We start from the raw sequence: 12922 nt of genomic DNA, 5'->3' as shown, positions 1-12922 counted from the left end.
TTTACTACCCTATATTCATAACTTCTCTTTCTTCCTCCTCCAAAGGAAGTACCAAAATGATTTAGTCTGTGATTTACCAGCTGTACTACATTGGGAATATTCTTCCTTAAATATGCTATTCTTTCTCAAGCAATTTGCAACACTTCCTTCTCTCACTTCTTAGAAAAAAAATTTCCCCAGGATTATCATTCACCCTGAGTTCTATAAGTACACTGGACTAAAAAGAGATTGCATTAATTTCCTTAGGTTTTTGTGCCTGGTACCCATAATTCAGGAAGTCTCCTAACATTTCCCCTGCAGGAAGCTTTTTTTGGAGCTTTAGGAAGACACTTTTAGTTTCTCAAATAAAATACCAATCATGTGAGGTATTACCTGATATTAGGTATGTTTTTTTTCAAAGAATTTTCATTTATCTGTATTTGTTTTTCTTATGGTGCTGGAGATCAAACCCAAAGCCTCATACATGCGAGGCAAGCACTTTACTATTGAGCTATATTCCCAGCCTTTAAGAACTCCTTATATCTTAAAATTGAAAAGTTTCTGTCTTACATGTTATCTTGTTTCAATCTGGGTTTTTAGACCAATTTCTAGAAGTCCCAAGTTAGGTTCAGCCACTCATACCCCACTCCTCCCATATGCCAGATAAAGGGATATGGCAGTCCTGTGATACATAAAGAGAGTACTTCAGTATTTCAAGGGTACTGACATTGACTTCAGATTAAACACTGTGAATTGAAGAAAAGGAATGAGAAAGGTATAGAGTTCAAATAACCTCAAGTTCAAAGGTATGGCCTGGTTGACTAGAGCTCAATCATTTTACTAAGGAAGAATTCTGGAGAAGGTATAATCACTTTATTACTAGAACAGAACTGGAACAAAGTGGTCTGTTTTTGACTGCTTGTTGCAAGATAAGAAGAAGGAATTGCCTGTTTTGAGAGAGTTTGCCTCCATTCAAGATGCTTCTCACTTAGTCTTCTCATTTCTCCTACAAAGGAATACTTGTAAAGAGACTGCAAAAGAGAATACCTCAGGTGAAAGCACACCAATACAAAGTTAAGAACTTTTAGTTAATTTGTAAGACCCAGCAAAACCATCAGTTAAATTGCCACTTACGTTTATATGGTGCATCAGAATCCTGCCCAAAAGCCACCATGTGAAGTAGTCCTTTGCTTCTGACAGGACTCTTCTAACAATAGAGAACTTAATACGTCCCCCAATGTTAACCATATGACCAGCAGGGCTATTTTTCCCTTAAAATGAAGTTAGAGAGCCAAGTGCTTGTGGCTTATAACTATAATCCTAGCTACTCAGGAGGCTAAGATCTGAGAATTGCCATTCAAAGCCATCCCAGACAGGAAAGTCGATGAGATTCTTATCACCAATAAATTACCACAGAAAGCTGGAAGTGGAGCTGTAGTTAAAGTGGTAGAGTGCTAGCCTTGGGCATAAAAGCTCATGGACATCATCCAGGCCCTGAGTTCAAGCCCCAGCACCTGAACAGCAAGAACAAAATAATGTTAGAATGTATTTTCTTGTAAATTTCTCTCTTTATTCACAATTTTGCCCGTTGGAAGAAGAAAAATAAGATTAAGTCCTATTCCACACATGTTTCAAAGAGTTTTGCATTGCCACGTTTCCCCTTCTTGGATTTTTAGAATGTTTTACACATTTTCCATTACTTCTGCAGTAAGTTGTATCACATATTCATTTATCTTTTCTAAGTAGATTATACTTAAAACTTCTGTGATTCCTAATAACCTTGTTCCTACTTTTAAAAACTCCAGGAAATGTTGTGATGTCTGACCTTTGCATTCTTCTGCTAGCAGAGAAATTAATCCTGTCTGTATCTTCCTCAATAAGCCTCTTAGTGTTTCAATAAGATGACAACTGTCAGATCACTCTGATGTTCAATGGGTCGCCAAATATATGGAATACATATCTTTAGCAGAATAATATTCCGTCAGAATTTCCCCTGATAATGTGATACTAGAATTTTGTACAGTTTTATGGAGTGACAGGAACATCTGATTCCTTTGTACTCTACTAGTAGCTAGACTGAATGGATTATTGATCATCTGGAATTTCATGGGACACATGGTCAAAAGTTAATTTCAAATTCTAACATATCTTTTCACATACTGGTTTTTCTTCTTGCCTGATAAGGTGATATACAGAAATATTATAGAAATATGATCTTTCTACCTTTTATGAATAATACCAGAAACTTTGACTCCAGGATCATCTTTTTTCTCTACAAGGATACCATTTATTGTTAGTTGTCGAGCTTCTTGTCATATTATAATGTAAGGCTTAAAATCTTAGACTTTTTTTCTCTTTGTAACCTCTACTTGACATTTAAAGGAAAAACTATTGTGAGTGTTTATACCTTTTATGGAGTAGGAGTCCCATATCATTTTTCCTTAAAGGGAAATAGTAAGTAAGGATGGGAAGGTGGCTCAGTGGTAGAGTGCTTGCCTCGCGTGCATGAGGCCCTGGGTTCAATTCCTCAGCACCACATAAACAGAAAAAAAGCCAGAAGTAGTACTGTGGTTCAAGTGGTAAGGTGCTAGCCTTGAGCTGACTAGCAGAGGGACAGTGCCCAGGCCCAAAGTTCAGGCCCCACAACCGCCAAAAAAAAAAAATAGAGAAATAGTAAATGAGTGGAATGACTGGTTCGCAGCCCCAGTAGCACCTTGGTATCACAATCAGCTTTTGAACAGTGGTAAGATCCAGTCTCTTACTAACCATGAATAATTCAACAGAACCTCTGAGGTAGGGGACCATATTCATATTTTAACTTTAAATTTTCTAAATTATTCTGATGTGCAGCTGTCTTGTGAATAAGCCCTGTCTTGACCTAACCCCACCATAGCCCACTTCCTTGTTGCTTCTATTGCTTCTAGTAGAAACAAATCCAGTAGTGCTCCTCATGCAGGTGAGGCTATAATAGAGGGCCATTTAGGAACTTTCTGCAAGGATTTGGGAATCATTGTGAATAGTCAACCTTTCACTCCAAGCAGTTGGCTCATGCCTGTCTTTCTAGCTATTCAGGAAGCTGAGATCTGAAGATCACAGTCTGGATCCAATCCAGGCAGGAAAGTCTATGAGACTCTTAGCTCCAATTAACCACCAAAAAAGTGGGAAGTGAAGCTGTGAATGACGTGGTAGAGCACTAGCTTTGAGGCTAAAACCTCAGCAACAGTGCCCAGGCACTGTCCAATGTCCATTTGCAATGACATATTTTATTTCAGGTTAAAGCTGTCTATTGATTCTTTTTTTATTTTATTTTGCTTATAGTTCAATATAGCAAACCTATTTATGCAACGTGTTTTACAGGTTATGTCATTTTAAAATACTTTTAATGGCATACTATGTTAATATATTATTCACATATTGTACACAATATACACAAGAAGTAGAAATTGAAAAACGCAAATAGAAGTTCAAGCTTTCTCCCTGTTTGCAGTGGATGGCCCTGGGGTCTATACCATACTGTCCATTTTCATGAAAAATGCTATGGAAAACATTCCAGGCAATCAAAATAAGCATTGTTCCTTAACCATTCTCTTTATATGGAATAAAAAAATGCATTCATGATTAATGGGAGAACAATTCACATTACTAAAGCTGTGGTGACCTGATGCTCACTTTTCATATCAGATTACCATCCTTATAGCCCATGCATGCCTGGCACAGAGCAAGTATCAAATAAATGGATCTTGCTTCTTCAATGACCTTCATTCCTATCCCTCACCTCTCTGACTCAACACAAAAGTGAAATAGAACCTCATAAGATGCCTCATTCTGTCTACAAAAGGGGGAATTTTGCTTTACCTTTGATATGACACAACCATTATTTTAAGCTTATTTAGTTTTTTTAATGTTTATTAACTTCCAAATATTTGTAATGTCTCATGGGTGAGAATTCAATAAATGAAGATAATTCAATCACTGCCCTTGAGAAGGTCAGTCTTCAAAGTAGAAAGAGGTACTGCAGGTTAACTACTATATTAGGTAGGGATGACAACTACCACAGAAAAATCCTGGGACAAGTAAAAGCTATTTCTGCTAGCAGTAACTCAATATCTGATTATGATTGTTTGACTTCTATTTGTGTAGTGCTTTATTTTACTCCAGGTCTCTTCAAATTCATAGTATTATTCCTTCTCCCAAACACAAATACGTCAACAGTAAATAATTCAGGATCATCCCCATTTTTGTATAGGAAAATGAATTTGTAGTAAATGTATACATATACTGAATCAAAACCATGAAACTCTCAAGAACATTTAATTTTTTATTAACTCTGTCTTTTTCAAGCTTTAATATGAATCATGTTCTTAAAGTAACACATACAAAATACTTACAACTAAAATTAAGTGGAACCTTCATTTGTATGAGCTCTATGGTTTCATATACATTTTTGTAGCTAGTAATTATAAATCTATTCACTATGCATAAAAGCTAACTTCTTTTTCCTTTGTTTAAAAACTATTATTTCATTATCTTTAGTGTGCAAATGTTTTCAATTCAACACATCAATTTATTTATATAATATGTCTTGATCAGCGTCATTACACATGGATTATGCTATATGTGGCACATAATTAGGATCCTGTTCTTTTTGTCCCTTCTCATTTGAGGTTTTTCTTTTTGTTCAAATAGAGTTAGTTTTGCTCTTATTATTCTGACCCATGGCCATTGCTGAAAAGATGAAAAACAAAAAAATACTGATTATCCAGATACCAAGTCAGCCTATTTCTGCTTTATTGACAATTATTTTAAATAAGTTTTATTATAATATTTTATATCAATATACTGCAGAGATTTTTGTCCTTGTTTTTTTGCATATTTTCACATCATTGGTATTATTGCATTGAATTGACATGTCCTTCCAGTCTAATGATCAAATACTTTTGAAAATGAACATTAGAGTTTTGATTTTTCTGTCCATGTTTCTAGTCCCACATTTCTTTGCATTAGTGCCTTAGGTAACTTTTATGCTAATCACCCTCTGCTTTGTTCCACCACATTGATATGCTTGCAAGCACATGACAGGAAAGTACTTGCAAACTAGACATTATGCATTCCTATTACCACCTCTCCTGCCCCCACACCTCCCACCATTGCATTCTTACATACGTGATTGCTTATACTCATTTGAATCTCCACCAAACTGGCCATGTTCCCTTCTTGCAAGTCCCCTGGCATCTTTTTCTTCAGCTGGTTTACCATTCTGTCCATTGTGCTCCAATCCTATGCTTCCTCTTCTATTCCAGAGAATGAGTCATCTTACCCCCAACCTCTCGCTCGGCCCAATCCTCTTTCCTATGGCAATGGATAGCCAGGCTGCACACTGCCCCTCTGTAGGATGCATCCCACAGAGAGCACTTTACTCAAATGAACATCTTATTTCGTGAAACAAGGCCAGTTGTTCAGTGTTCACCATGATAGACAGATACTCGATGCACATTAAAAAAAAAAAAGACAATGAAAAGCAATGACAAGAGCAGCTAGCCAATCAGTGCAATGCCCCTTCCCTGTGAATACAATCATCCCCAGCTGTAGGCCCTTTATCTGGAGAGTTCATAGGACAATGAACACACATAATTAACCCAAACAAACCCACTTTGGTGAGAAACATTTTAAAGACTTCAGCACAAAAGAGTACTTTTTGGTTCAGATCCCATACTATTCTGATGATTTTTTGTAAGACCACACAGAAGCCTCATCAGCTGTACCCTAATTAAACTCATCAGTTCACAGATGTTTACAGAAAAATGATCAGCGAAAATTTCCACCAAGAAACCCTGTTTCCCAGGAAAAGAGATGGATGCTAACAGGAATAGTAGTGTGGGGGAAAAAAGGAATATTAAGCAATTTGATATGCCTGTCACTTCACATAAGCCAACACATGCCAATCAATAACACTTTAAGAAATGACTGTCTTGTCTCTACTATAGATGTCAAAGCTGAGGCTTAGAAAGGTACTTTCCCAAGGTCACAGAGCTAGGAAGTACCAAGCAAGGCCAGGGTCCGAATCTCAACTACATAATGTAAAACCATGTGCTCTGTGTGTGTGTGTGTGTGTGTGTGTGTGTGTGTGTGTGTGTGTGGGTGTGTGTGCATGCCAGTACTTGGGCTTGAACTCAGTGCCTGGGTACTGTCACTTAGCATTTTTGCAAAACACTCTACCACTTAAGCTATAGCTACACTTGCAATTTTTTGCTGGTAAATTGGGGATGAGTCTTAAAGACTTTCCTGCCCAGGTTTGTTTTAAGCCAGGACCCTCAGCTCTCAGCTTCTTGAGTTAGATAGGATTACTGAAATGAGCCACTCATGCCTCGCAGGAACATTTATTGCCAAAAAATAGAGTATTTAGACTTAGGCCCAATGTCCAGGAGTTTCCTAAATCAGATACAGCCACCCACCCTCATATTGCTACTTTTCTATGAATACATGTCAGAAAAAGACATACTTAATCTCAAAACCCCGAACCAGTGCACCAAATATGTTACTAGAAATTCAGAGCAGCTAAGTCATCATTGGGTTCTTGTGTCTGGCAAGAGAAAAATTCAGGCAAGATATAAACATAAGATGAAAGGAAAATGTATTAGAAAACAAATATAATAGAGAGAGTATGTGACATAGATACACCATGAGCAAGACAGCACTGCAACCATCTTGTACCTTCTTCAGTGTTACAAAGATGGCTCTTGGGTCAAACAGAGAGAATTGAGATCCTTGAAGATGGGGTTGTGATTCCTTATGGTATGGTGCCAAGATGTAATATCTTATGTTTCTTCTGGGGGGAAAGGAGGAGTTGTTTATTGTTTTGTTGCTTTTCTATTATCTTTATGTAGTTGTACAAAGAAGTAGTCATCTAACAAAGCAGTTTATGAATACAGTTCACTTTAATTAATGTCACTCCTTTCAACATTCTCACCCATCCCTCCCCTCTCCACCCCTTCCCTCACTCTTCTTAATTTTGTAATGTTCTGGTTTCATTTGCTTGTCCTTTGCCCTTACTTAACAGGTATAATACTTCTTCCTTCTTTTGTAGCCGCCAGCCTCCATTTTGTTGTCAAGCAGGTTTTGGTTTATCAGCTTATCCTGCCATCTTTAAATTGTAGAGGCCAAAATTCCCCAATTATCAACTTTCTACTAACTCATATCAATTTGCCAAATAAAGAGAATTTGTGAAGGTCATAGAAAGGAGAGTTAATATGTGTCAGCCATGAGAAGATTGCACTTGAGTACATCATTCAGCCATCATGGAGGGTACAGATATCAGCCTTAAGTTACACAAAGGGAATTGGGGGTTGAGGTGAAAAGATCCACACAGGGATTCCATCTTCCCAGTCACAGGCATGGCCTGTGATCCTTGTCTCAGGAAGGGTTATAACTTCAGTGAGTAGGAACAAGGTGGCCACAGTAGCTTGGTGGGTGAGCTGTAGCCCACAAAATGATGAGAAGTTGTTTGTTACCTGTCTGAGTGGCAGCTTTTCTTTCTTCATAAGATGCTTCGAGTGATAAGTACTCTCCTCTCTCCTTTGTGGAGGTGGTTGCAAAGTGACTTCAGGAGAGAATGGCTAGGGTCAATGGGTATAGACACAAAGTAAGAGCCTAGATGCCCAGCTTCTATTCTGTTTTTTAATAAATTCATGGGCAGCTTTTAAGTTTCCACTTAAAATGATATTGCCTGTTCCATAATTAAAATGTCTACAAGTGTAGTCAAAGAAAAACATAAAACGACCACCATTTTGAATAACCACGAGTATTGCCACTGTTAACTTCTCTTTCCCGTCTGCGTTCTAGTGTCTTTTCCTAGTGCTCTGGCAGGACATGGAGGAAATGTTTTCTGGATTGTTTCACTGTCCACTTCAAAAATGGCAAAGAATGCCATTTTAAAAGCTCTGCCTACATCTCTCCTTGCTGATAATCTCACAAGCTGTGAGTTTTTTGCACTCTGGGGAGAAAGATGATGAAATCTTGTCAGAAACAGAACTTTAGGTTTTCAGCCTTTGACAACATTTTCCACTGCTTTTTTTCTTCTCCTTTGTGTTTTACCTCCAAATTCTGTTTCTCCTGTATTTTTTTCAATATAGACACTTGTGGGGTCATTTTTACAACTCTCAGAGCTGCCTAAGACCACAATTTTTGAAAGAAAGAGAAAGAACACCACTTTCATGTGAATTTTAAACCATTGTATAATTTTGTAACTATCAACCATTTGGGCACAAGAGGTACTGCCCCCAAATTAGGAATTAATGAAACAGATAAGACTGTTTTCAAAGAATGATGAGATATATTACGCTACTTTCTTTTTTTGCTTATTTTTTAATCTTTGACTATAATCTCACCACAGGAACAAACAAAAAACAGAGTGATCACTTGGGCTTTTATAGTCTTTTGCAAGATTATATATATATATATATATATATATATATATCAACTTGAAAAGAGAACCTATGCTCCTAAAAGAAGAAAATGGGAGCCAGGTGCTGGTGGCTCATGCCTGTAATCCTAGCTACTCAGGAGGCTGAGATCTGAGGACCACAGGTTCAAAGCCAGCCCTGGCAGGAAAGTCTGAAAACTCTTATCTCCAATAAAAACCACCAGAAAACCAGAAGTGGCACTGTAGCTCAATTGGTAGAGTGCTAGCCTTTAAGAAGAAAATGGGAAGAAAAATAGATAGATGCTATAAGCAAGCTCTAGAGTTTAATGAAAGAACACTCCCAAGATATAAATATGACAGTCTCATTTACATCTTTCTCAAGGCCCAAAACAGTACTGATGGCCTTGCCATTTGGAGGCTATGTGACCACTTTGTTCTAATAACGTCCATTTTACTCATCTATTATGTGGGACTAATTATTAGTATCCTCTTCATGAAAATATAGAGAAGGTCATCAATATGGTTTATCTAAAAATGGCATAGGAGGAAAAGGAGGCATAGCTTAAATGGCCTTAGGTTTAGTACAAGGTTCAAATACTCCTATATACAAATGTTCCTAGGTTCAAACTCTAATACCACCATATATACATATAGACACATGTATATATCACATAGTGCTCTTCAAATATGTGCTATGAAAATATTAAATAAATGTTAGCTGCCTTTACCATCTATGTTTTCCATACTGTAATCTCTCTAAATTCTCCCTGCTTCATGGGTCTATTCAACTAAACATTCACCCCACAAACAACTGTATCCAGTTAGAATATGGATTGAGGAGACTAGGAACTGTGTTTATTTGGAAGAAGCATCATAATTCAGTGATTAAGAGTGTGGGCCTTGGAGCCATATTTGAAATCTGCATCTACCATTTATCAAATCAATGGCATTTTGAAAGTGTTCTTTTTTAACTTCCTGGAGATATGCTTCTTCCAGCTGTAAAAGTAATTATATTAGCCACCAAGTAATTATATTCACTATCTGATAAGCTATTTTGAGTTGTGGTAATATATGTAAAATAAATTAGAATAGTACTTGGCATTTAATGCAGGCTATATAACTGTTTGCTCTGATGATTATTAATCTTACTGTTTACCACTGTGTCTACTATTTAGAACAGATACATGACAGGAATGTAGTAAACATTTGATGAATAAATAAACTCATGCCGGTCACTGGATATATGAAAGGATTTAAGAAAAGACCACTTGTCTAAACACCACTTGTCTACAAGAAAAATGTAAAAGCCAGTAGACCAGTGCTAGAGCACCTGCCTAGCATGTATTAAAGGACCTGCATTCAAGTCCTGGAGGTCAAGAAGGAAGCAAAGAGAAGATGGAGAAAGTAAAGAGACAAAAAAAAACAAGAGAGGAGAGAGAGAGAGAGAGAGAGAAAAAAAAAGAGAGAGAGAGGTATAGACAGAGAAAGAGAATGAGAAAGAAATATCAATACATCTTACAGCTTAATGAAGGATTAATAGTATTCGTAGTCAGGTCCAACTTCCCAAAGTTCAGGCTTTCTATCATGGGCTACACCACATTAAAAATTAACTGGCACATGGTATTTATATAACATGAGAAAAATAAATTAATAATAAATAACAGTGCGGCTAGGTTTTGTATAATAAAATACAAATTAAAGATTACACAGGGGCTGGGAAGGTGGCTCAGTGGTAGAGCGCTTGCCTTGCATGCCTGAGGCCCTGGGTTCGATTCCTCAGCACCACATAAGCAAAAAGAAAAAAGCCGGAAGTGGCGCTGTAGCTCAAGTGGTAGAGCGCTAGCCTTGAGCTGAAGAGCTGAGGGACAGCGCCCAGGCCCAGAGTTCAGGCCCCATGACCAGACCAAAAAAAAAATAAAAAATAAAAAAAAAAGATTACACAAAGTATATTCACAACTTATACACAACTCAGCTTTCTGTAATTTGGATTATCCTCAGTCAACTGTAAGCCAAAAAATATTAAATAAATACTTTTAGGAAAAAACAATTGTAAGTTGTGCAGTTTTCTAGGTAATGAGACAAAATGTCACATTACTCTGCCCCATCCTACTAGAGCTAGGAGTCAGCCCTTCATGCAGTTTATTCACACCTTATATACTTGCTAATCATTCCCTCTCATCTCAGTTATTAGATTGACAGTCATAGTATTGTAGTACTAGTGTTCAATTCATCCTATTTTACTTCATGTCCCCCAAAATACCGAGAGATGCTGAGAATAGAGGTGTATTGTTATACTGTTTCTATATTGGTATTCGTTATTCATCACTTGCTATATTTATCTCCTGGTCTGTAAACTGGAATTTAACCTAATGTGATGTATAGAAAAAAACAACATATGTAGGAATCAATGCTATCTTCAGTTTCAAGCACTTGGTAAGGGTCATAGAATGTATTCCTCACAGAAATAGGGATCCAATTTACTCTTTTTTATTATTTTTATTTTTATTTTTTGTGAACACACTGTACAGAGGGGTTACAATTACATGGGCAGGTTAATTTGTACATTTCTTATCAAGCATTGCAGCCTCCTCCTTTGTTTACCAATTTACTCTTTTATACCAATTCTATAACATTTCAACAGAACATTACTCAAGAATCACTTTGTAGATGAATAATAGCCAAGTATAGCCTGGATATTTATAAGACTTTATAATATTTGTAATAATATTATTAATAATATTTGTAATGATACTAAAACACTTTCTAATATTATTTCCTCAGTGACTGTCTTTCTGAAGATATTATATTGTAACCAAAGAAATACTGTAGAGAGCTACTTTAAGGTCAATACCATTAAGTTAGAATTACACTGTATTAGTAAAGTAAGAATCACACTGTATTAAAGGCTTCCATGTACAAGAAACAAAGGAGCATTGTTGTTGATGCTGATAGCAAAACAGCACACTTGAACTTGTTCACCTCCGAAGCCCTGTATTCCAACATTAGCACTCTTTCTTTGAAATTAATTCTCAGGTCTGGGGATATAGATCAATAATAATAGTGTCTATCATGTGCAAGGTCCTGGGTTTAATATGTACCACCCTGGAAAAATAGAAACTAGAAAAACAAATTCATGTTAAATTGTTGAATGTTATTCTGATGGAAATTGTGTGTGTGTGTTTGTATGTGTGTGTATGTGTTTGTATGTGTGTGTTTGTATGTGTGTGAGTGTTTGTATGTGTGTGTGTGTTTGTATGTGTGTGTGTATGCATGCAAGTGTGCCAGTACTAAGGCTTAAACTTAGGACCTCATGCTCTCACTTGGCTCTTTGTTTTTCCTCAAGGCTGGTGTTCTACCACTTGGGCCACATCACTACTTCTAGCTTTTTACTGTTTAATTAGAATCTCAGGAACTTTTCTGATTGGGCTGGCTTTGAATTGCAGTTTGAGAAAATGCAAAATCTGTGAAACTAGGGAAATAGATCTCATTTAGTGCTAAACAAGAGTAAACTGGCTCTTCTTCCAAAAGGCCCTTTGGGAATTGATGTTAAAAAAACATCATAATGTTAATTCAGTTTGGTCTAATTATCAAGTAAATATGATTTATCCCAAAGAAATTACTAAAATTACATATAAATATGAAAAATGTATTTATTGCAACATTATTTATAATAGCAAAAATATTAGAAACAAACTAAACATGTACTTACTGCAGTTGGGGGTGGGTGGGATTTTTTTGCTTTTGTTTTGCCAATCCTGGGGCTTGAACTCGGGCATAGGCACTGTCCAGAGTCTCTTCGTACTCAAGGCTAGTGCTCTATCATTTGAGCCATAGGGCCACTTCTGGCTTTTTCTAAATAGTTTATTGGAGATAAGAGTCTCGTGGACTTTCCTGCCTGAACTGGCCTCAAACCATGATCCTCAGATCTCAGCCTCCTGAGTAGCTAGGATTACAGGCATGTGCCACCAGTGCCCAGTGACAGTTTTGGAGTGTGTGTGTGTGTGTGTGTGTGTGTGTGTGTGTGTGTGTGTGTGTGTGTTGCTGACATGTACTTATAAAAGCTGCGTTGTCATTATTATAGACATGTGGCACAATGCTCCAGTGGCAAACAAAAATCATGTTGTCTTGTTGAACTTTGACTCTCTAAAGAATTACACTGAGTTCTGGAGTGGGATCAGGGGAAAGAGGTAGATGAATAAAGAAGTAACACATGAAGAATAAAGAGGAGAAGCAAGGGGAATGCAGTCAAGAATTCAATGTATATCCTACAAATCAAGAGGTGTGAAGGAAAAGGGTAAGCAGGGAGGGATGGGTGAGAATCTTGAAAGGAGTTTCATTGATCCATATGCACTGTGTTCATGTGGGCATTACATGGTAACTCCTTTGTACAAACACTTAAAGTAGTAATAGTAATAAAGTCATATTGTCTAAATGCATTTATGTTATAGTCAAACCCACCCTAGGTTTTAAAAAGCAGTTTCTAAAACAATGTATATAAAATGATCACAATTGCTTAAAGAATAC

General features: G+C 36.9%; 1 protein-coding gene across 7 annotated transcripts in view; it reads left to right on the top strand.

The window, feature by feature from the left end:
- The window catches only part of Dlg2 (discs, large homolog 2 (Drosophila)), a 1447312-nt gene that overhangs the window by 927240 nt on the left and 507150 nt on the right, over positions 1-12922 (top strand). The window lies entirely within an intron of this gene.

This window comes from Dipodomys ordii, unplaced genomic scaffold (assembly GCF_000151885.1).
Source record: "Dipodomys ordii isolate 6190 unplaced genomic scaffold, Dord_2.0 Scaffold22, whole genome shotgun sequence".
Classification (NCBI taxonomy): domain Eukaryota; kingdom Metazoa; phylum Chordata; class Mammalia; order Rodentia; family Heteromyidae; genus Dipodomys; species Dipodomys ordii.
This window is presented reverse-complemented; position numbering and strand designations above follow the sequence as displayed.